The sequence below is a fragment of the Carassius gibelio genome, chromosome A9 (assembly GCF_023724105.1).
Source record: "Carassius gibelio isolate Cgi1373 ecotype wild population from Czech Republic chromosome A9, carGib1.2-hapl.c, whole genome shotgun sequence".
Classification (NCBI taxonomy): Eukaryota; Metazoa; Chordata; class Actinopteri; order Cypriniformes; family Cyprinidae; genus Carassius; species Carassius gibelio.
Window position 1 is genome coordinate 26,112,100 of NC_068379.1, and position 25,908 is coordinate 26,138,007.

The 25,908-nt window shown below is 33.1% G+C and overlaps 1 protein-coding gene across 5 annotated transcripts in view; it reads left to right on the forward strand.

Moving 5' to 3' along the window:
* The first annotated feature begins 1,515 nt into the window (after window positions 1–1,515).
* The window catches only part of LOC128020262 (mitogen-activated protein kinase kinase kinase 13), a 55,221-nt gene continuing 30,828 nt past the window's right edge, over window positions 1,516–25,908 (forward strand). Inside the window, exons 1-4 of one of the 5 annotated variants that reach the window (XM_052607075.1) lie at window positions 1,518–1,694; window positions 10,944–11,018; window positions 13,463–13,508; window positions 22,089–22,137. The gene's annotated coding sequence lies outside the window, so the exon portion shown is untranslated. Of the gene's footprint in view, window positions 1,695–10,943; window positions 11,019–13,462; window positions 13,509–22,088; window positions 22,138–25,908 lie in introns of all 5 variants that reach the window. The other 4 variants (XM_052607074.1, XM_052607076.1, XM_052607077.1 and 1 more) reach the window with 4 other exon arrangements.

A 25,908-nucleotide genomic window follows, 5' to 3' on the forward strand; every position in this document is an offset into this window, starting at 1 on the left:
TATTCTTCTTGCTATTATTAACCTATTGTTGTTCAGTTATTTATTATGGCATTGTTCATATTATACATATAATTTTATGCTATTATAAATCTATAATATCACATGCCGGTATGTTATTGTATCGTTGTACTCGCTTTTCATATTATTCACTTTAGTTTAAGTTGTACTACATATACTTTTTATTATAACATATCACTTTTACTATATTTCTACTCATTTTCACTGGAGCCTCATCAGTTACATGTTATTATTTGTTGTGGAGTTCATCTGTAGGCTATAGTGCTATCAAAATGAAAAGCAGACTACAAGTGTGTCACTTTTGATTTGTATCTACTTTTTTTATTACATTTTCTCAATGATAGTAAATTATTAGTGTTTAAATATGTATTATTTAGATTTTATCCCAGTATTTCAAAGGGAATGAGCTGTGTTCTGACCTGAGAAACAAGAAAGAGAGAAAAAAAAGAAAGAAAAATGTTGGGATTGAACACAGAGAAAGCAATAAAACAACTACATATCATGTAATGTACATTCAAATTACATTACATGACTATGTCACAGTTATACTAAATTAACAGATTTGTAAATCGAAAAAATCAACGAAATCAACAAGTGAGACAAATGTGAGCTTTCAATTAATAATTTTCCAATCCTAACTAAGTAACAGGAGGCAAAGTTTTTTTTTAACTGCACTTATATCATAAATGTGAACGTTATAGTGTTTTTGTTTAGTAAAACCCGCAGCTCCCCCGTTTACTTTCATTTGTTTTTAAGGCAGTCTTGCCCTCACTAACATGGCGGACGCGTTGACTTATCGCGGCAACGGCTCAAAGCGGCCAATGAGGCGTCTAGGTATTTATATGTCTATGAACAAATCTTTCACGACTGAATCGAGTTCACGTGACCGATTCGTAATGATTGAACCGAGGGTTTTGGTGATTGGACGAAACAGTAATACCTTTCGTTACCGAACAGCACAAAGTCCAGTGTTTTTCCTTGCTTAAATTCAAGATATATCTTCGTTTTTATGTGCTCAATCACGACTGTAATACAGTAAAACACTTACCAATAAAATTAACTTAACAGCAATATGTGTCTCATACTTAATGGCTGTTGAAACTTAAATAAATTAACTAATAACCAATTGGGAACGTTTGGGGAGCGTTCTGTATTTGCTGGTTTGGTTTTTAATTATAAGGATTTTATTACTAAATAGTTTAATTTATTTGTTGTTGTTTATTTTAATGCAAGATTTATCTATGTTCTAATTACAGCAGTTTTTTTATGTGACGATTCATAGCTCAAACAAAGTGGAAAATTAATAAATCTTGCTGGACACCGTGACAACGCGATGACGTAAAAGAATCACTGATTTGGTTATTTGAGTCGGTTCTTTCAAACGAACTGTTCGAAAGAAAAAGAATCGGACTTCCCGTGCATTAAGGACAATACAACGTACACAATACCAAACAAGAGAAGTGTGTGTCACGGTGAAGACAGTCAAGCAGTTTTAAATTAAACGCTTGAGAATAATACGCGCACTCTCGTCAGATATTCCGCGCTAGCGAACATTCAGCATCCTCGAGGAAAACGTGCAGGTGCACAGGTCAGATCACGCGGAAGTGACGTGCGCGCTCACGCGATTGGCATTAAAGCTTCGGGATTAGATCGGAGGAGCACAGCCGAGACAAATGGTAGGATTTAACTCATTTCATTCATATACATACATATATATATTCATAATAAATACATATAACTATGTTAGATGTTTTACTCTGATTCAGTGGGCCGAATGCATAGCTGTCGATCGTGTATTTCTATATAATCGGAGGCCCCTGGTTAGATGCATCGTATTTGTTTCTCTGCCAAGAATGTGACATGTCCCAGCAGCCTCGATGCAGATGCAAAGGCTGGAACAAAGCGAGCACATCCCCCCCAAAAAACTGTTCTTACAGATCTTTCCATTTCTGTCTGCTTAAACATCAGACTGTGATGCAGATCAGAGTATTATTTAGCTTTTGTCTAATTTAACATGTTATTTAGTATAAATGCGTAGGGATAGTTCTCACAAGTCTGAGGTCCGAAGTATGCATCTGCTTTTGTGCCTTTATAGGTTCCTATTGTGACAACTTGCCCCGACTCTTCCCTGCTTGGTTGCATTTAGATATTAGATTTATAACACATGCTGATCTGGTCATAGTGCACTGTTACTGAAACAAATAGTCAATAGTCAGCAGTTATTTTGACATTTTGCATAGCCTGTTATATCAATAAAGAAGCTGTTGTTGAAAGCTTTGGTTTAATGTTTTTTTAACCCTGTACATATATATATATATATATATATATATATATATATATATATATATATATATATATATATAAATCTGAAAGATGCGTGTGTTTCTGTTGAGTATGCATCAGCTTAGTGCCTCTTAGATAATGTGGTCTGATATAGTGAGGATATGGAGGGAGTCAAACTGAGCAAAAATATGCAATTTGGTGCAGATGCTAATATTTATATGGACAAAAAAACATTCAATTCTGATGCTTGAAATGTGAATCAATGAGTTTTTTGCAAGTCTATACCAGATACATACATATAAATGATCTAAATATCAGTCTTCGCTTTATATCTCCAATAATCTAAGATGAGTTTGAAATGATCTAAACATATAATGCAATGCAATCCAATGCAGATTTGAGATGCACTGATTTTTCTAAATCATGAAGGATGGAGAATGAAGTAAAGCTGAGCTGCTTCAGTCCAGTGAAATGATGTCAAAATGCATGTCTCTTCAAGCCAAGTGTCCTTGTAAACACTGTTGCTCATGACTTAAAACTGATGTTTGCATCGGTTCACAGCAGTTTAATGTCCCTGTTGCTTTCTGTCATGAATGTGAATCAAACAACAAAACACACAGGAAAATCTTATATATATATGTATATGTGTGTGTGTGTGTGTGTGTGTATGTATGTATGTATCTTTATATTTAGGGCTGGGTTTGTGCAGATGGAGTCTAGTGCATCTGTAAAACCCACAATCCCACCTTGTACTTGAATGCATTTCTTTTTGTTGTGATTGTGTGTGTCTCTTTACAGTGTGTGTGTGTATGTGTGTGTGTGTGTGTAAAGCAGAGAGAAGTGCACTAAGCAAACAGCACTTCTCCTTAAGGGGAAGACTTATTCTGCTATCGTGTGTGTGTGTGTGTGTGTGTGTGTGTCCTCCCAGATTTGTGTGCTGCTATAATTACGAGCTCCTGCTGTGTCTCATGGGGAGCGCATTAACACACACAAGTGGAGGAATAAAAATCACCACACACACAGCCTCTCTCCTCTTTTCTTCTGTTCCTCCCATCACTGACCTCCACTTCTCTTCATTTACAGTATATCTGCCAGTCCCTACTTACATTAAAAAGTACAGTAATTTAGGGAAGGTGTTAAAATGTTGTTGCTGAATAAGCATCATAAAAAATTATTAAAGAAAATACTAAAAAAAATTCTAATTTTTTTTTTCTAATCTCAAATAATTTACAAATTTGAAGGATTCAAACATTGATTTCACATTATAAAAATCAGATTTTATATATATATATATCATGTCCTTTCCTTGATTGGACAATATGTCCCAATTTTCAAATAAAAAATACAGTACAAATAGAGATATATTATTATAATTTAAAACATCTGTTTTCTACATGAATATACTATAAACTGTAATTTATTTCTGTGATGCACAGCTGTATTTTTAGCATCATTACTGCAGTGTCACATGATCTTCAGAAATCATTATAATATACTGATTTCTGATTATTATCAATGTTGAAAACTGTTATGCTGCTACATATGTTTATGGAAACCATGATACATTTTCTCTTTCTTTTTCTTCGATGTACAGAATGTTCAAAAGAACAGCATTTATTTGAAATGGAATCTTTTGTAACATTTTGTTGTTGTTGTGTTCTCTGATTAGTATTCGTCCCATCATCCTCTCTGTTCTCTCTGGTCTTCCCCTGGTTTTCCCTGCTGTTGAAATCTTTCTGTGTGTACTGTGTGTTTCTGTGTGTCTCTGTTTTTCAGGTCTCCAGCATCTGTTTTGGAGTATTGTGATTCAGTAGATTCAGTGTGTGACTGGGCGATATATTGAATAACTGCTGATATGAAATTAAGTGACATATTACAGTTGCAATGACTGTAATGCGCTTTTGTCCATGAAGATTTGTGTTGTTAAGAGCATATACATTTTTTTTAGTTGAGTAAGTTTAATTCATTTTCATTTTTTGATTCAGGTTGTCTGTTTCAGTTTTCACAATGCTAGAAATAAAATTAATAATTGTTACATTAATCACCTGCATGAGACCAGAGCCGAGAACATGCATGTCTGAGGAGGACGTGATACACACCCTGATCCCGTGCGTGTGTGTGTGTGTGTGTGTGTGTGTGTGTGTGTTGGCGCTTCCTTTGTTGACTTTGAAAGGGCCATTAACCTCTCGGACACGACGCATCAGGGCTGTAAACCATAACGTCCCCTTGTGTTTATTATTTGTGGTTGACTCATGCAGGTTTTTCAGTGACCAGTGCTTATATGTATGTAGTAGTTGCAGGCAGGCAGATGGATTTTGAATATTAAGATGTTTTTGTGTTTATGAGAGCGATACATATGATTTATTAATTTATTTGTTATTATACATTATATTAATTATATTCATATCATTTATTTAATTTATTTTTAATTATGTGTATGTATATATATAGAGAGAGAGAGAGAGAGAGGCGATTTTACTAATATTATTTTATCTGTTATTTTATGTGTACTTTATTTTAATAACATTTAGTATTTCTTTAATATTTTTATTTGCTGTGTTTTTATAAAATCATAGTATTATTTTTTATATTTTATTTACTTTTTTGTAATTTATTTTATTATAATTTCTGAAATATTTTATTATTTTATTTACTATTTTATTTTACATAATTGTTTTAGTAATATTTTAAATATTGCTTTAATGGCTTCAAATCACTTGTTTTTAACCATCTACGATCCGCGATTGAAACGAGTCTAAAATCTCTACCAGTTGACAAATTTCTCCCACTCCTTTATATAGGGAGAGAAAGATGTATATGAAATGATTTATGAATTACAAATTTTATTATAATTATTTTTTCATATTATGCCTATTTTAATTATTTTATTATAATTAATTTATATAAATAAATTCATGTTTTTGAAAGAGCTCTCTTCTGCTGACCAATACAGTAGAATTATTACAAATTATTACAATTTCAAATAAATGTTTTCTATGTGAATATTTGTTAAACTGTAATTAATTTCTGTGATGCGCAGCTGAATTTTCAGTATCATTACTCCAGTCTTCAGTGTCACATGATTAGAGAACGACCGATATATCGATTTACCGATATTTAAGCATTTTACCATAATCGGATATCGGTTTTGTAATATATGATTCACCTATAAACACCGGCATCTTGTGGGTGTTTTGAGAATTGCCCGCAGGATCGCCATTTCGGCGCGTCTGAGGGGAGACGAGAAAACAACAACGGGATGCAAGTACTTGATTTGCTGTTGTTAGTAAACTTAATTTAACATAATAGCCAGTTGTGCACCAATTAGATGCATTTACATTTACATTACATAAATGGCTGATATGTAGTTTATGCAGCTTGGCTCTAAGAAATAGAGACCAACTCACGCAGTCATGTTAAATAATCCATTGAGTCCTGTCCCAATAAAGACGTAACTTTGCTTGAATTAATATGCAGCCATGAATGAGCGCATGTTCAAGTAAAAGCAAGTTGATACTCAGGAAATGCTCCAGAACAGCCACCTCATGTAACGTTAAACAAGATTCACTTGTTTAAAACATTAACATTTACTACATAACCATTATTTTGCTAATAAACATCTAAACATCGCCGCGAGTGATCAATGTTTGAGAATATAGTTCTGTGTAACTGCATAGATAAACCGCACTGTCGGCAGGCATTTCGTAATTAAGAAGGACGAAACATTATTAATAATTTTGATATAACATTCCAGTTGAGAAATACAATAAAAGGTTACTACTTTATAACAGTTAATAAATATTGGTTCTTCATATCGGTTATCAGGCACATAAACATGCAAATAATCGGTATCGTATCGGTAATAAATGATATTTTAATTTCGTCCATCCGATTTTTTTATCGTCATATCACCCAGCCCTAATTCTAGTTGAGAAATGCAATAAAATACGTGTTTTGTTTGTTATATACCAATATTCCAGAGAATATAATTCAGTGAATTAACATTATCCAGTTAATTATTCTTGACTCTGTAGCTATTAAACAACTTATAAACCCACTAAAACGATTGTTTAAAATAAAGTTGACATGACTCCTATCCTTTATTCATTTTCTCCATTTGAAAACATTAGACATTCTACATTTATTTTGTTTATTATTAATATTAGTGTTGTTGCTGTTGATGCTTTTTATAAATGAAATGTTTTTTGTTGTTGTAATATCAAGATGAAATTTAACATGAAAGACACATTTTCAACAATTTATTAAAAAAAAGATTACTGATAAGAGGAAAAACAAAAATGAAATATGTTCTTTCTTCACTCACTTCACTTTATTTACTTTATAACAGTTAATAAATATCGGTTCTGCATATCGGTTATCGGTCACATAAACATGCAAGTAATCGGTATCGGTTATAAAAACATCAATATCGGTTGATCACTACACATGATCCTTCAGAAATCATTCTAATGTGATGATTTGCTTCTCCAGAAACATTTCTGATTATCCTCAATGTTGAAAACAGTTGAGCTGCTTATGTTTCCGCAGTGGTTGTATATGATCCGTTGGTTTACTGGAACGGGCCGGATTCATTCCCATCTTAAGAGTCTGTGTTATTCATGTTAAGGACACCAGAGCTGTCAGTGTGTGTTTTTCGACGCGTCTCAATAATTAATGAGAGATTGTAACTGAGCCGAAGCATCGCTGGATCCTTTACAGCCCACAGAGGCTTCAGATGCTTTTCAGACTGTAAGTCTGTCCTGAACGAAATCAGTATGCATGTGAATTATGACTAATTTATTTACTAAACTTTAAATCAGAGACGGTTTGGGTTTCTTTTAGGTCTAGACCCTGATTAACCCTGGTTCTATGAAAGAGGAACTTCTCCGTTTAATTTCAGCTTAGTTGGGATGTTATAACAACTCTCTTGGTGCGACGGTGTGTATGTTTTAAATACACAATCAGTGAGCTTCATAAAGTAACCTTTACAACCCAATACAATGATAAGTTATGCTAAAATATCATTGGTATTGATATGTTTCACTATATGGTGAATCTGTGGTGACCAAAAAAGTTTGGCAAATGCGTGTTATTTTATTTTATTTTATTTTGCTATATATATATATATATATATATATATATATATATATATATATATATATATAATTATATATATATATATATATATATATATATATATATATATATATATATAATTATATATATATATATATATATATATATATATATATATATATAATATATATATATATATATATATATATATATATATATATATATATATATAATTATATATATATATATATATATATATATATATATATATATATATATATTATTATTATTATTATATTGTTTTCTAAAATATATATATTTTTTTATTATTTTATTTTACTTAGTAACTTGTACAATTTTATTATTTAATATTTTATTTTAGTCTGTTGTTTTAGTCATTTAATTTTATATATATTATATTATTGTTTTTTAAATATTTTATTATTATTTAGTATTTTATTTTACTTCGTAGTTTGTAAAATGTTATTATTTAATATTTTATTTTAGTGTATTGTTTTTTTCATTTTATTTTACTTTTATTATATTATTGTTTTTAAATATTGTATTATTATTTAGTATTCTATTTTATTTTATAAAATTGTATTATTTAATATTTTATTTTATTGTATTGTTTAGTCATTGAATTTATATTTATTGTATTATTGTTTTTAAATATTTTATTATTATTTACTATTTTATTTTACCTAGTAGTTAAATAATTTTATTATTTAATATTTTATTATAATGTATTGTTTTATTCATTTAATTGTATTAATATTTTTATTGTTTAATTTAATATTTCCTTTCTGCAGAAAGTGGATCTTATTCTGAGGATATGTCATTTTATTTATTTTTCCTCTGTTTGTGCTCATCTTGTAAATGAAGTCTGATTAAGTTCTTTCATTTGTGTTTTGTTGGCTGCTGTTATTTTGGGTTATTTTGTTTGACAGAGGGAAACTAATGAAGCAAGGACTGTTAAATTATGAGTAACTGACTTCATCTCACATTATTAGAAAATCATAATTAAGCCTCTTCTACCAGCATCATTAGCATGTCCTCAGAAGTAGTTATGTATGCGTTTATGAAGTCGTTAACACAGGGTTATGATTAATTTATGAACAAGAGCCACCAGAGCGGAAAATGACAGGGATATGTTTTGTGTCAGAATATGTCGCATTTGTAGCTTTTGAAGGAAAATAAACAATATTTTGTACATTGTTCACATTAAACGTGAGGAACGTAAAATTAGAATTTTTCACATTTGACTTAAAAGTAAAGAGAATTTAAATAATGTGCTTAAAAATGTCACATTCAAAAATCATAATTGTCTTAGAATAGGGCTATGTTTGCTTTAAATATAATTAGTGAATTCTTTAGATTTTATGTGAAACATGACAGTGATATTAATCACAATGTTGTTTTGTTATATTGACAATAAAACCAGAACAAATAAATTGGAAATATTTTATTTTATTGTTTTATTTTAATTTATTTTTAGCTTTTATTTTTTTTATTAATATGTTCTTTATTTTATTTAATCTTTTATTTCACGTTGTTTTATTAATATTTTAATAATCTTTTTTTATTTTCTTCATATTTTATTTAGTTTATTTGTATTTTATTTTAATTTATTGTTTTAGTAACATTTTCATTTTATTTAATCTTTTATTTTACCTTGTTTGTTGTTACCTAATATTATTTTATTTTCATTTTATTAATTTTATTCATTTTGTCTAGTATTTTATTTTACTTTATTGTTCTAGTAATATTTTATTATTTCATTTATTATTTTATTTTGCTTTGTTTTATAAATATTCTGTTATTTTTGCCTTTTTTTACTAATATTATTTTATTTTAATTGTATTAATGTTTTTTTATAAATATTTTTCTAGTATTTTATTTTACTTTATTGTTTTAATAATATATTATTATTTTATTTAATATTTTATTTTTTGCTATAAAAAAATCTAACTAATGTGTTTAAAAATATCACACTGCAAAAACATGCCTTAAATGAGGCTCTGTTTTCTTTAACCTAAACACAATTTCTGATTTCCTTTCTTTGATTTTGGGGCGAAACATGAGAAGTTTCTTCATTAGGTCAGATGTGAATGAGAGTCTGATACTTTGTTATCCTTATTTAACAAAATGTTTGTAGTCTTCATTTACAATTGCACTGATAATATGTGAGTCTGGCCTCAGTCACGCATGAAGTGTGTTGTTTTTCTGAGCTGTCGCGCTTTAATTGGGCAGAATGGGGTGTAAATAAGACGGATGGGGCACCCTCGGGTGTGTTTGAGGAGGTGGGACTCATTGACATGCAGCATCCCCCTCTTTCATGATCACACGTCACACACACACACACACGGTTGATGGTTAATGATCTGGTCGTGAGCAGCTGTTCATTAGTTTGTCTCTTTAGTGTCCCGACACCCACCAAATATTCCCCCTTCATTTCCATGCACTCACCACCTGAACCTCATTAAACAATCTGCTTAATGTGACGAGAAAACAAATCTCTGTACTATAATGACAACAAAATCAGAACAAAGAAATGAAAACATTTCATAGGGATTTAACCAAGTGTTTTGCAATTTAATATGAACACAATAACTACATTGTTTCTCATTGTATTTTTACAAGTACATAGTGGTTGAAGACACTTAATATCAAATTTTTATTGTATGAAGTTACTTAATGTTTTATTTTGCTTTTATTAATTTTCTAATATTAGATGTTATTTTGTTTTAGTATTTTATTCAGATTTTTAATTTTATTATTTTATTTAACTTTATTGTTTAGTTATTATTATAATTGTATATTTTTACTGTATTGTTTTAGTAATATTTTATCATTTATCTAATATTATATTGAATATTTTTTCAAAATTGTATTTTACTTTATTGTTTTACTAATATTTTATTATTTTATTTAATATTTACATTTGCTATGTTTTTATAGTATTACAGTATAATTTTGTTTAATTGTACTTTGTACTTGTTTTAGTAATTAACTTTAATATTTCTGTAATTTTATTTAACTTTATTGTTTTAGTAATATTTTATTATTTGACTAATATTTTATTGAATATTTTTTTGACATTTTATTTTACTTGATTGTTTTACTACCATTCTAATTATTCATTTTACTTTTTTTGCAGTAGTAATTTACTTTAATATTTCTGTAAGTCTATTTACCATTTTATTTTACTTTATTGTTTTAGTAATATTTTATTACTTTATTTTACCTTAATATTTTATTATTTTATTTATTATTGTATTTTGGTATTTAAAAAAGAAATATATATATATATATATATATATATATATATATATATATATATATATATCATTTCTAAAATTATTCTATAATTTGCTGGAATGCATCTCGTCCACCTTATTTTGAACCGTGCTGAATTATTAACTGGGTTGTTGGTAACGGAGGAGATTTTCACACGTTCCCCTCTGAATGAATAGGAGCCTTTCCTTCGGAAAGTGCGATCACCGAGTCTGATTACTGACCTCGTGACCTCTGAACTCTGACCCGTCTGTATTTATTATTTACAGGTGCGAAGAGAAGAGGAGATACTTTGCAGTCGGCGCTAGAAGCATCTCGGGAAATGAGCGTCAACTTCTGTGGAGGTACAAACCGTGAGCTTTATTATTATTAGTGGAATGAAGATGCTGAATTTTACTGTACATTGACTTTAAAATAAAATAATAATTAGTGTGCAGGATATGTTGGCTTAAATAAAATACAATGAAATAAAAGGCTATACAGTAGAGTTGGGTCCGAGTCCACCTTTGCCGAGTACGAGTCAAGACCAAGTCCTTAAACATCAAGTCCAAGTCTGAGTCCGAGTCCAGAAAGTCATTAAATTAAAAAAGATTATAAATTGGTATTGTACATTTTTACATTCTATTAATATTTTAACCTTTCAACCCATTAAACCAATGGCAATATAAAAATGTAATAAAAAATACCACTGTTAAAACCATTTCTTTCGGACGCGTACGATTCAAGAGCCGAGGAGCTGATGATACTGCGCATGCGCGATTCAGCGTGAAGCCAACTGACTCACAGCGCGTCTGAACCGAACTGATTCTTTTGGTGATTGATTCTGATTCTGTGCTAATGTTATGATCGCGGGTATTTCGAGGGCTTGGATGAAGGGCAATCTGGCGAAATGTAAGTTCATTTAATAACAAATACATCACAATGTATTATGTATAGTAAGTGGGTCATGGTTCCTGCGCTGATGACACCTAATTTATTTACTTTATATCTTCAAGACTTAAATCCTTGTGTGCACATTATTGTTGTTACTGTATTTGGGTGCGTTGTTGCAAAACTTTGTAAAATTGTAAAAAAATTTGTAAAAAATTGTAAACTTTTCATGATTATGAGGTTTTTAACTGACTGAAGTTATGATTACTGACTTTATATATTTGAATGTTTGATAGACTTGACGCCATTACGTCATCGCCAATGACATCATTACGTTGAGTGTAAAAGAACCGGTGAACTGTTTTCTGTTTTTTTTTTTCAACCGGTTTATTGAATCGAATCGAATTTCTCATCTCAATTTTATGCTGGTTTTATTGTTACACATGACGCGGACTCGTGTTATTTTCCGAGTCCAAAATGTTCAAGTCCGTGTCAAGTCCGAGTACAAATTCACCCGAGTGCGTGACAAGTCCGAAATTGGACTCGAGTCCGATTCCAAGTTCGAGTACCCCAACTCTACTATACAGTAAAATAATTATTAGTACTAATATGCAGGATATGTTGGCTTAAAATAAAATAAATGGCTAAAAAATAAAATAATTATTAGTCTTAATGTGCATGATATGTTGGATTTAATAAAATAAAACTATTATTATTATTATTATTATTATTAATATTCAGCATGTCATACAAAAAAAAAGAAAAAAAAGTTGCTGAATAAACTTAAATTGAGGAAAATGTCCCCATGCAGAGAAAACTAAAAATAATAAAAAGCATTTTCAACAAAAAAGTAATAAATTTTAATCCATCTGTCTTCATTTTTTATGGCTTTTCTATTCGGTTTATGTGATACAATACTGTAAAAAAATATTTTTCTAAGTGAAAGGTAATTGAGTGCGTTTTAGAAAGATGGAAATTATAATTTTAAGTTATCAACCGATAATTTATTGCAACTAGTTTTAAAAATTATATTAATTATATTATATTTTTATATGTTAACTTTTATTATCATGATAATTCATGTATTTTTACAATTTTGCATTAACATTTTAGCACTTTTGGCCATATGTTGAGTTTAATACATAATAACATAACATTAGAGAATATTATAAAATATCAAGTATATAATACAAGTAATAATAAACAATACAAAAAATGCTTTTTTAAATTTAGTAGAATACTAAAGCAAATCACATGGATAGTGTTATTAATATTTTATTTTATAATTTTAATATAAATATTGTATTTTATTGTTTTGTTTACACAAACATTACATAAGATTAATTAATAAAATTATTATATATATATTAATAATTATAATTATTGTATTAATAATAATTAATGATAATAAAAAACTATTTCAGTTTATTTCTTAATCAGTGTAGCTTTTTACCATATGTTACCTTTTTAAATTATTTAATAATAATGAAAAATAATAACAGCAATAAACAATAAAAAAACTTCATTTTATTATTATTTTTAAAATTAAGTATAACATTAAATTTTTTACCTTATGTTGATATTTTTTTTATTTATTAATGAAAATATAAGCGCCGCATGCATTAGTGTTTTCCCGAAATCCCGTTCCGCTTCCGCATTAAGTGTGTGTGTGTGTGTGTGTGTGTGTGTCTGTGTGTGGGAGAGAGAGAGAGAGAGAGAGATCAGGCTCGCTGCATCGTGCCCGTATCATCCAGCCCATTCATTCATGAAAAGTGTGACGCAAGCAGTCACAGCTGAACCTCGCCCACTCAGACAATCTGCAGCTCGCTCGCCCCCTCTCTCTCTCTCTCTCTCTCTCTCTCTCTCTCTCTCTCTCACACACACACTCTCTCTCTGTCTCTCGTCCGGCTGCTTTCAGCTGTTTCTCTGCTGAAGGAGGATCATGCGTGGCATCACCGTCAGTTGTGAGTAATCCACCGCATTGTAGTGTGCATGCTTGTGCGTTTCTGTCTTTCCTATATGTATATATATATGTATTTCTTCTTTCTGAAGGTTGTTTGGGGTTGAAGATGATTAACTTGAGTGTTCGGTGCGCATGTGAGATATATTTGTCTGGTGTTCGATGTGGCGCTTGTCTTGTCACTGCCCTCTGCTGAAGGACAGACACACCGCTACACACACACACACACACACACACACACACACACATTCACGCATACATAACTTAGTGACTTGTCTCAATGCGTCTCTTTTTATTTCTTTTGTGACGAGTCATTTTCGATCACAGTGTCTGTGTGTAAATCACAATACAGTCATCGTTGCTTGAATTCTACTGAAAATAATATAAACGTATGATATTGCCTGTTTAAATGCTTCCTAAATTCAACTTTTTTTTGAGATTGATGGATGTTAGCCAAAAACTGAATCATGAAACGCATCTTTTGATTCTTAATACACCTTCTGTATCAGTTTCAGTTGTGACAGTAATGATTGAATACTGTAGATGAAAACAGTTTGAACTATTTAAATTCTTAACTATTTTAACTGTGAAAATAATAATAATAAAAATAAATTAATAAATAAGTTAATTATTAATTCTGATAATAGTATTATATTTATATCACTTTGCATTATATTATTATATTTATATTTATATATATAACTATGTAATTTAATTTAAAATGTTATAAATTAATTATTATTAATGTTAATTATTAAGTTATATTGTAACTCTAATTAAACTATATGAAAATAAAAAATGAAATGAATTAATAATTATAATTTAATGTATATATGTGTGTATTTATGTGCATATAACTAAATTTAAAAATATGTATATTTTGATTAAATAGTTCTAATTAAATTATTCTGTTCTTGTAGGTATACACAGAATTTTTAAAACAATTTTAACTAAGAAATCGCTAGTACATTAAATAAATTATTACCAAGCAAGCAAGCAACACATTCAATTTACATTCAATTATTTAACATTTAAACATTAAATTAATCATGCAAATTTTAAGTACAGTAGAAACACTTAAACAGTATTTTCTTGAAAAATGCGCATCAGTGATCTTTGTTTGATTTATATTTTTCCAGTGTGTACTAGTCATTGGTCTATTAATCTATAGTTTCAGTGATGTTTTCTGTTTTATTGTCAAATGTCGTCCATCTGTTCTCTGTTCAGGCGGTTGTAAAGAAGGAATATAATGCGTGTGTGTGTGTGTGTGTGTGTGTGTGTGTGCGCGGAGTCCACAGCTGCTAATGGAAGCGCCAATGTAAAGTATTGATTATGTGTCAGAGCTGTGTGTGTGTGTGTGTGTGTCTGCTGTAACATGCATCCTCCTCGTCTTCTTCTTCCTGTGTGAGGTTTTGAAGAGGAGGAGCAGCTGTTCAGATCGAGTCCTGAGCTCCTCTCATGTGTTTTGTTGTCGCTCTGAGATCTTTTCTTCTCAGTAGTGAGCTGAAGCTTTTTCGTGCTCCTCTTTTTCGTCATCCTTCTGTGTGTTTGTACAGTATTAGAGTGGAACAGTAGAAATCCCATTTATTTTTTCTCCATAGGGGAATTGACTTAGAACAACAAATGGTTAAAATTACAAGGTTGTTATTTGCTGTAATATGCTTTGAAAGAACCCATAAACCCAGATTATAATAAATAATCATGTTTAACCACGGAATTCTTCTTATTCTACAAATAAATCTCCACCTATCTGAGAACGGAGGAAAGCACTGCGTCAGTCTGGGTATGCATCATTTATGCATATTTTTCAATAGAAATACATTCTATTGGATTTATTCTATTGGATTTACAGATGTTTCTATAAACATCTTTAAATCAAAAAACATTAAAAATGATTTTTGAAGTTAGCTTTGCTTTGGTTCATGGCTTGTTACTCTTTATGGAAGAAAATTAAAAATGCATCAAAGCCAATGTTGCTACCAGTCTTTGGCATGCCCAAGAATGTTTTAAAAAGTAAAAAAAAAAATCCAGCCACAATTACTTTTATATTGAAAATAAGTCATTTTGTGTTTTTTTTTTTCCCCAAATCAATGACATCATTTATGAACTTGGCAATTAAAGAGTTAAAATCTTGGAATTTTTTTTTTTCAAAATATTTGGTAGTTTTGATCAGGACTGAAGTTGATTAACAGATTTATTCAAAAAAAAAAAATGTTTGAAAAAAAAGGAATCTGATACATTTTTACAGCAGTTTAATTGAGTGGATGTTTTCATTCCGAACATATATATATATAATAAAATTACATACTATACCATGTATTAAATACATAACAATATGTATTTTATTTTATTTTTTACAAATTGTTTTAATGACATTAAATTTTTTATACATTTGCTTTAAAATGTAATGAAATGTACAAGAACAAGACTTACTATTTAATATATACTGTAATTAATTATTCAGAAATTGACGACTCTGTGCACATTTGAAGCAAAACGAGAAAGACCAACATTTGCAAACCATTATATGTAAATAAATACGTATAATTAATTTGTAAAATAATATTTATACGATAATGCAGTATTTGTTTATATAATAACTTGCGCGTGTGTGTGTGTGTACATGTATAAATGACTTTGTAATGTTGTGATTCACCTCGCGCGTATAACTGTTTTATTAAACCAGTGAACTGGGAAAAGTGGGCGGGGCTGTTGCACTCTGCAGTGATGTCAGCTTTTTCGACTCACGATTGGCTGAGGCTCAGCATCTGTCTATTAAACCTTTATGGAAGGGTGCCACGTGATGCAGGTTCCCCGGGGCTCTGAGCCTCCTGAGAGCTGATGGGATGGGATTGGATTGGATGGGAAATGAAAGGATGGGGGCCTGCGGCGCGTGACATGGCTCTGATGCACAGCGTCACAGTGTGTGTTTTCCTCCGTCTCTGCAGTCTGATTTTAGCAGGCTGCTGCATCATAGTTAATATGACTCACCTCACACTCCCACAAACCTCCAGCCCTGTTTGCTGTGATTTACACTCTCTGCTCTTAATAATCGCTCCTCTGTGGGTGAATGAGTGTGTGTGAGTGAGTGTATGTGGGAGGAAAGAGCTATTGTCTGCCTACAGGTTTTCTGACCAAGCATTAACTATGACCATCATTTCGACACTGGTAAAAGAAGTGAGTTGACTGTTAGAGATTGTCCTGTATAGTTTTTACTGCAATGTTTGCATTTGTTTGTGTCTGTGAGACCAGTGTAGTCTGATTAATGAGTGAATCAAAGACAACAGTCTGACTCTTATGAACCGATACTTTTAACTGAATCCTGAATCTTTAAGCTGAATCAGTTACAGCTGTTATTGAATCAACACGTACAATTAATTCATTAACAGATTAATGGTATGTGTATTTTCTTAAATGGAGGTTGTGTATAGTGCATGATTATCAAAATATAACGGATTTTTCATTGAATTTCCAGATAAAAGCAAACTATGTTATGATGAATACTGTTATCGTGATATAAAATGATTCATCCGTGATAAAGCTTGTGTTCATCTCATCCTCCTGCGGCTGAGTTTCATTTGACGTCAGACTGCAGCGACTACATTAAAGCAGATGTATTTAGGCCATTCGTGTCCTTTAATAAACAGCAGCTTTAGGATCCCAAAGCAGGAATAACTGATCCGAACCTGGGATAAACCCAACGCAGGATCAGCACTAGTTAGCGTGTGCATTTGTGTTTGATGTGTTTGTATATCAGTGACCTTCGCTTGAGCCTAAAATCATCATATTTTGATGAGCATTGCAATTTGCTTTGTCTGACAACGTGATGTAAAAAACAAAACTGCAATGATTTGTTTTTGTTATACTTCTTTTTGCTGGTGAATATAAATATATAATATTTTTTTATAGCATTTGTGATTTTAAAATTAAGTAGCAAAAGCAGTGTTTGAGTTGGTAGGTTTGATTCATTTCCATGAATCGCTTTTTCAGTGAATTGATTCAGAGCTTTGATTTATCAGTTAATCAAAACTGGTGGGGTACAGTAATTGAAATACACATAAAACCTTTAGCTTATTTAATGTTTAAACAGTTACCAGGTTAATAAATAAATTAAATGCACATTTATTGCATCTTCAATTTAATTTACAAACACTCGTCGTGAATTATAAGATTAATTATAAAAAAAAAATGTATATCCTTAAAAATAAGAAACATTTACTTAAAGCAATATAAAAAAATTAAAACACTTATTTTCTTACAATATATTCTCAAACAAGTTTGTCTATTTGATTTGTAGAAATTAGCTCATTCATTTGTAAGCAAATTAATATTTATTATTATTGGTTGACCGATATATCACTAAAGCCGATATATCGGTTCAATATTTGGCTTTTTTTGTATATATATCGGCATCGGCCGATAATTTTTCTGCTTGGCCGATGTGTTCAAGGCAGGACTTTCATTTTGATGGTATTATTAACAAATATTTATTTATTTGTGAAAAATACTGTCATCTAAATTATAAGGTGTTTCTTTTACACGTTTCTTTTTTTAATCCATTGTCAAATGATTTTTTTTTTTAAATATTAATAATAATAATAAAAAAATCATATTGGCTTTATATCATACCCCCCCCCCCCCCCCCCCCCCCGCATGTTTTACAAGATAATCGGCATCGTCTAATACACATATAGGTTGATCACTAATTATTATGTACTTTACTCGCGTTTCAATATCCAAAATGTTTTGCACAACATCACGGCGTTACAGTGATAACTCTCAACAGCACAGATTTGACTACATATTTAAACTGAGCAGTGTGTTTTTTTCCCTATATGTTTGACTGATAGTATTTTATGATAATGAACAGACTACATTGTCAAGGTAGCAAAGCTCAACTGTGTGCATGTATGCGGCGCCAGCGCAATCACTTGAGTTTTTCCTTCTAACTCCTTTTAGTCATAAAGATAATCGTAATTGTAAAAGGTTTGGCTTTACTTGTGTACATTCACAATAAAAACAAACCTTTATCTTTTTTTGGTAAAATAATCCTTATGAAATATAGGATGCCGCTTTCTGCCTTCTGGTTTCCTTTCATGCAGCACAAAAATTCTCTGCATTTTTCATTTTCTTAATTTATTTAGTAAAAATATTTCTTGTATAGGCCTATTTATTAGTTTTATATATATAAAAGAAGTGCTGTGAGCGTGATGTGATATGAAAACCATGTGAATCCTCTTGTTCTGTTGTTTGCTGCTTTTTGCACGTGTAAAATTAATCCCCAGGGACACAAATTTAGTATTTTTAACGGGTCATGGACACAGATCCTTTCTAGTTTAATTCAATTCTAATTGGAAATAATCTTCATCGTTTAATGGTTAATAATCGGTTAACGAGCATCGGTTATCGGTTAGGAAAAATGTCCATTGGAATCGCTTGGTAATTGCCTATTAGCCTCAACAACTCAATTAGAGTGATGGATGTTGAAACTATCATATCTGTCCTGTGGGATCCTGATGCTAATGGTTCCTGTGATTTGATTGGTCTCTCACAGCTGTCAGTCATGAGCTCTCAGCGTGTGATTGGAGGAGGGTGATTTCAGCTCAGACTAATCGTCTCTTTGTTGCAGCAGCAGCTGTGGATCCCGACATACATGATAATAGTGCTGTGTGTTTGGGATTAATTTAGGCTGGGACCCTAAAATATCACTATTATCTGTTACAGCACATGGATACATTATGTTTAGACATAAAAATACACCGAAATAGCAGTTTTATTTTGCATTGTAAACACTGGATGGAAATCATGTGAATAAACACAAATTAAATATAAAATGTTATTATTATTGTTATTATTGTGGTTGTTATTAATTTCTGAAATTATTTTCCAGATTTTCCACAAATGGTATTTTAATAGAAAAGTTTCTGGCAATATTTTTCAGATTAAATCATTTGAAAGGCATTATTTTAAATATATTTTGTTGTCGTATCCATAATAAAAAAAATAAAAAAACATTACAAATATTTGTAAGATATTTAAAAAGTATTTTTAGAGCTTATTTAACCACAAATTATTATTATAAAGTAATAATATTCTGTTGACATTATTTTCAAGATATTTTCATGAAAATAATTTTTAATCATGTTAAATGCAATATGATTTTATAAAATGATAAAAAAAAGAACTTATTTCTTGACAGGTTTGTGAGATTCAACCTCTCTCTCTCTCTCTCGCACACACGCACACACACACACACACACACACACACACACACACACACACAACATCTGTGGACCCATAATTCCTGTCCCGAGGGACATTGTAAAGGGTCGATTTGTGTTTGTGTGTGAGCGTGTGTGTGTGTGTGTGTGTGTGTGTGAATCTCTGCACTCTACATATGTTCTTTGTCTAGTGTACATATCTGTTTATTTTAGGCTTGTTGATGGATGTTATTTACATTAGAGTTCACAATGATGCAGCACAAGGGAACATCAGCGCTCTTGTGCTTAAAGCCTGTGTGTGTGTGTGTGTGTGTGTGTGTGTGTCAGAGCAAATTGTTCATCCTCTTGTATCAGTGGGATTATTTGTTCATGTCAGATGTGGGGGTTTGGGTGTGTCTCTGTCCACCATCGACAGGAAGCTGATCCTCCCATCAACCCCACCAGCTGTCCTGTGTGTGTGTGTGTGTGTGTGTGTGTGTGTGTGTGTGACTGGCCATTTCCTGCTGATGAACATTTTCTTGTCCTGCTGCAGGAAAATAGGAATTCCAATATTATTATTATTATTGTTAATGTTATTTTACATTATAAAATTTTATTTTCATCTTAATTTAAATTAAAACGCTTAACAAGATTATTATTATATTGGTAACATATTTTAATATATTTATTCTGAATATTTTAATGTTTTTATTATGAAGTCAAAATTTATATTTATGTTGACCAATTAATTTTTTAATGCACTTAATGTGTACAATTTCAAAGAAAAGAGTTTGTCTCCATAGTCTTTTAGCAAAATGTAAATGTTTTAGTAACCTGTATTATTAAAGTCAACATTGGTTTCAAATGTTAATTGCATGTTGTTGTTTTGTTTGTGTTTTGTTTTTTTTGTTAAAGTACTGTACCACTAAATAGAGGCATCATTCAGCTAATGCATATTTAAAGACAAGCACAGTTTCGGTGTTGACTTATTTCCTGTTGAAACAGGAAGCTGAAGTGTGGATTAGCAGATTGAAGGTCTTTAAGGCCCCGTCCACACGGAGACGGAGCTTACCCCAATCCGATATTTTTTTTCCTCGTCTCAAGAAATATCCGCGTCCACACGAAACCGCATAATGATGTAGTATACATGCCAGACCAGTATGTGGCGCCGTAATTCTGCCACAGAGATACACTAAAAACAGAGAAGAAGACTTGGACTATGCTCATAAACCTTGCGCGTAAACCTTGCGCGTGGTACACAAATGAACATGGAACAATACATTTATTAATCAGTGTTAATGTTAGTTAATAAAAAGACAATCGTTCAGTGTTTGTTCATGTTTTTGTTGCTGTTACGTGACGTAGAGGTGTCTGACTAGGGGGGAGACGTTGGCTGATGGCGTCCAGACGAAAACGCAAAGACAGCGTTTTCAAATTTATCCACTCTGGGACCCGGTTTCAAAAAATAGCGGTTTCACCTGATGAAAACGCCGGATCCGTGTGGACAAAACGCCTATCCGATAACAAATGTGTGCGTATTCACAGAAACGCGTCTCCGTGTGGACGGGGCCTAAGATCTCTGTCTCTTTTACTTGAGGCTCGATGTGCTGCTGCGGTGATATGCGAACGCTAGTTGGTGCTTCAGTATAATCGGTCCGCCGAAACTCATCCAGTGAGAAACGTTCCGCGGTGCAAAAAATAAGTTATTAAAAATGCGGGATTAATTAATCTTAGTTAACGCGTTATTTTTTGTGTAATTAATTAATCTCAATTAACGCGTTAAAGTCCCGGCCCTAATATATACTACAAACACTTATCACATAACAAGGCAGAATAGTTTCTATACTAGAGTAATAAATCTGTCAATTAGCACTGTTTTTGTCACAATCATTACATGGAGTGCCCATGAACATTTGTAGAGGGCACTCCAATCAGGACAATTCCACATTAACCACCAGATGTCACCCGGACTCTAGCACCTCTTATCTGTTGCACCACACCCTAACTACATTTCCCATGAGTCTCTGCATCACAATCACCCTGCCACACCTGCACATCATTCCTCAGTCAATCTCCTTGCCACACCTGCACCTCATTTACACACACATATAAGCAGCACACTCACTCTCACTCTCTGCGAAGTCTTGATTTGCTGTGTCTGTCATTTCCGAGCGTTTCCCTTTTGTTTGATCTCTCTGTACCTGACCTTTGGATTGTTTATACCGACTCTGATTCTCTGCTGCCTGCCCCCGACATCTACTTGTTCCTGTTTTCGATTCTGGTTATCCCTATATACCTGACGCCGTTGCTGATCATTGCCTGTCTGACCATTCTCATTAAAAGTTCTGCACATGGATCCGAACCTCTCTGTCTCATCATTACAGAAGACTTCGCCAAACCAGGATCCAGCAGCTTTCTTGAACCCCAGACCAGGTATGGAGTCCGCTAACAGTTCATGCAACCCTCTAAAGGTGCTATGCTCCATTTTCAAGAAGGTAGACCAATTGAGCTCTTTGTGGAGGAATTAATTCAGTATAGTCACCTTTTGCCTGGGGATGAGCATCTGGTAAAGGACTGTTTCTGGAGTGGTCTTGATACTAGGATAAGATTGAGTTTACCGGAGGAAGACCCTAGCTGGACCCTGGGACAGTTTATTAACTTTGTGTTGGAGTTTTGTGGCTCTCCCTTTACAGTTGAGGAAGTTACTTCTCCAATGTATCCAGCTCCTATCTGTTCGATGGTCTCTGTACCAGTGCCACAGCACAAGATGGCCGCCAGCCCAGCGCCACAGCACAAGATGGCCACCAGCCCAGCGCCACAGCACAAGATGGCCACCAGCCCAGCGCCACAGCACAAGATGGCCGCCAGCCCAGCGCCACAGCACAAGATGGCCGCCAGCCCAGAGCCACAGCACAAGATGGCCGACTCAACGCCTGAGCCTCCAGACCAGGTGCCACCGACTCGCCACCATAGAGGGCGGAGGAGGAGGAGGAGACAGGCGTCTACCGTTCCTCAAAGCCCGGAGATCATTCCCGAGGCCGTTACCGAGGTGGTGCCCGAGGCCGTTCCAGAGGCGGTGCCCGAAGCTGAGGCATCTCGCGTCTCTACAGGCAGTCCAAAGTCAAGTCAGGTGCCCATTGACCCTCCAGAGTTGAGTCAGTTCCCGGTGGACCCTCCAGAGTCGAGTCAGTTCCCGGTGGACCCTCCAGAGTCGAGTCAGTTCCCGGTGGACCCTCCAGAGTCGAGTCAGTTCCCGGTGGACCCTCCAGAGTCGAGTCAGTTCCCTGTGGACCCTCCAGAGTCGAGTCAGGTGTTCGTTGACCCTCCAGAGTCGAGTCAGGTGTTCGTTGACCCTCCAGAGTCGAGTCAGGTGTTCGTTGACCCTCCAGAGTCGAGTCAGGTGTTCGTTGACCCTCCAGAGTCGAGTCAGGTGTTCGTTGACCCTCCAGAGTCGAGTCAGGTGTTCGTAGACCCTCCAGAGTTGAGTCAGGTGTTCGTTGACCCTCCAGAGTCGAGTCAGTTCCCGGTGGACCCTCCAGAGTCGAGTCAGTTCCCGGAGGACCCTCCAGAGTCGAGTCAGGTGTTCGTTGACCCTCCAGAGTCGAGTCAGGTGTTCGTTGACCCTCCAGAGTCGAGTCAGGTGTTCGTTGACCCTCCAGAGTTCTGTAATGATGAGAGAGAGAAGTTCGGATCCATGTGCAGAACTTTTAATGAGAATGGTCAGACAGGCAATGATCAGCAACGGCGTCAGGTATATAGGGATAACCAGAATCGAAAACAGGAACAAGTAGATGTCGGGGGCAGGCAGCAGAGAATCAGAGTCGGTATAAACAATCCAAAGGTCAGGTACAGAGAGATCAAACAAAAGGGAAATGCTCGGAAATGACAGACACAGCAAATCAAGATTTCGCAGAGAGTGAGAGTGAGTGTGCTGCTTATATGTGTGTGTAAATGAGGTGCAGGTGTGGCAAGGAGATTGACTGAGGAATGATGTGCAGGTGTGGCAGGGTGATTGTGATGCAGAGACTCATGGGAAATGTAGTTAGGGTGTGGTGCAACAGATAAGAGGTGCTAGAGTTCGGGTGACATCTGGTGGTTAATGTGGAATTGTCCTGATTGGAGTGCCCTCTACAAAAGTTCATGGGCACTCCATGTAATGATCGTGACAGTTTTGTTGATATACTGTATTTATCATCTGCTGGAGATGACTTGAAAAACCATATATTGTCGCAATCGTATATTAATGTCTTCGTGTTTCCAAAAGTTTCAGTTCTTCTGTCAAAACAACTGTTTTCATACAGCGATAGCTGGACGCTGTTGCCCATATTAGGAGTTTCCTGTTATGACTTTCTGCGCGAGAGCGCGCTCCGGCTTCGAGGATGAATGAAACAAACACTGCATAAACACTGAGTGTTTAGCGCTTCTGGGTCCGAATAAAATATCAGGTCATGCGCAGACTGTCCTGTCTCTTTGAGTTTAAATCTATATTTATTGACACCAGCTCTTGAAAACATCTATGCGAACACATTTGACTAAAAAAGTGCTGGGGACAAATTTCCTTGATATTAAAAGTGGGGGGACATGTCCCCCGCGTAATCTACGCCCCTGCCTGTAGGTCCAGAAACACTTCATAATATTATTTCTAGTAATTCATTAGGGACAGTAGGTGGGCTTGTTTTCCAGTTGGACAGGAAGTGCATTGATAAAGGTCCATATTTTATTTATAACAGCTTTACCAACCAAACCAATGAATAATTCACTGCCTTCAGATTGATATCGACACACGAGTGACAGAACAGAACCCAGCCAGGCTGATCTGGACTACAGATGTACAAACTCAGCTAAACTGTTGTCATGAGGACGTGTGTGTGTGTGTGAGTCCATGCATTTTGGCAGGACTGGTGTTTTTTTCCCCTCCAGACTGTAACTCATAGCCGGCGTGGAATTACACACACACACACACACACACACACACACACGTGTGTTTATTGGTCACCTGAGTGACGCTCTCTAGTTTCCCGCTGCACTCTCGGCAGAGTTCTGTGAGACGCATGCAATGCATTATTGATGCACTGCTGCTCTATTATAGGCAATCACCGGATCACTTTACCCCGCAGAAATACCCCACATTAATACCCCACTGAGTGTAGGAGGGATGAGCAATATATCAGCACCATGTTGCCTAAGTCACCTATTTTATTTAGTTATTTGTTTATTATTTGTTTATTTTTAATGTATTATTATTATTATTATTATATTGTATTGATTTTATCTGTTTTTTTATTTTTTCACTTTATTATAATTATCTTATTTATGTATTTTTTTTTTTTTTTTTTTTAAATGTATTATTTATTTATTTATTTAAATTTTTTTTTTTATTGTATTATTATTAGTAGTATTTATCTGTTTACATTTATTTGTTTATTTATCTATTTGTTTTTATTTGAGGTTTTATTATAAGATTATCTTATTTATTTGTGTAGGTTTTTTCTTTTTTTCTTTAACTATTTGTTTTTATTTTTTTGTTTATTTATTTGTTTGTTTATTCTATATTTATTAATTTAGTTTTATTTCAGTTTTGATTTATCTGTTTAAATGACACATTTTTTAAGTAATTTAAGAGAATGGTTGGCTTTGTAGTGTTCTTAACCTTTTATTTTTATTTTCTTTAGTTAATTTTTATTTTTTGTTTAATGCTGTGGATTTGTAAGTTTTTATGTGGATGCATTGATATGTTTATATTAATGAATCAATTATAAATAAATATATTAAATACTTCCTTATTCTGTTGAATTTGAAGCATTTTTTTTGTAAATTGTAGATAAACAGTTGAATTGTTTTTTATTTAAATTTTATTTAAAAAGATATAAATAAATGTATATATATATTTCTTCACTAGCGTTTAAAGACACCTGATGAAGTTGGTTAATGATTGTTCAGAGTGAACAAAGCCAAACAAAGAAGAAGGTCAAATCAGACTTTTCATCTCTTCACTGTTATTCTTACAAGAGGAAAATAGAAACTTATGACTGTTTGTCTGTATATGTTTTGTGATTATGTCACATCATAAAGCCTGCCGACCTTTGGTTTGGACACTAATGCAGGCAAAATCATTGCTGTGTAACTACTGCAGCAGATTATGCGATGTTTGTCTTCAGTTACTCTCTCTCTCTCTCTCTCTCTCTCTCTCTCTCTCTCTCTCTC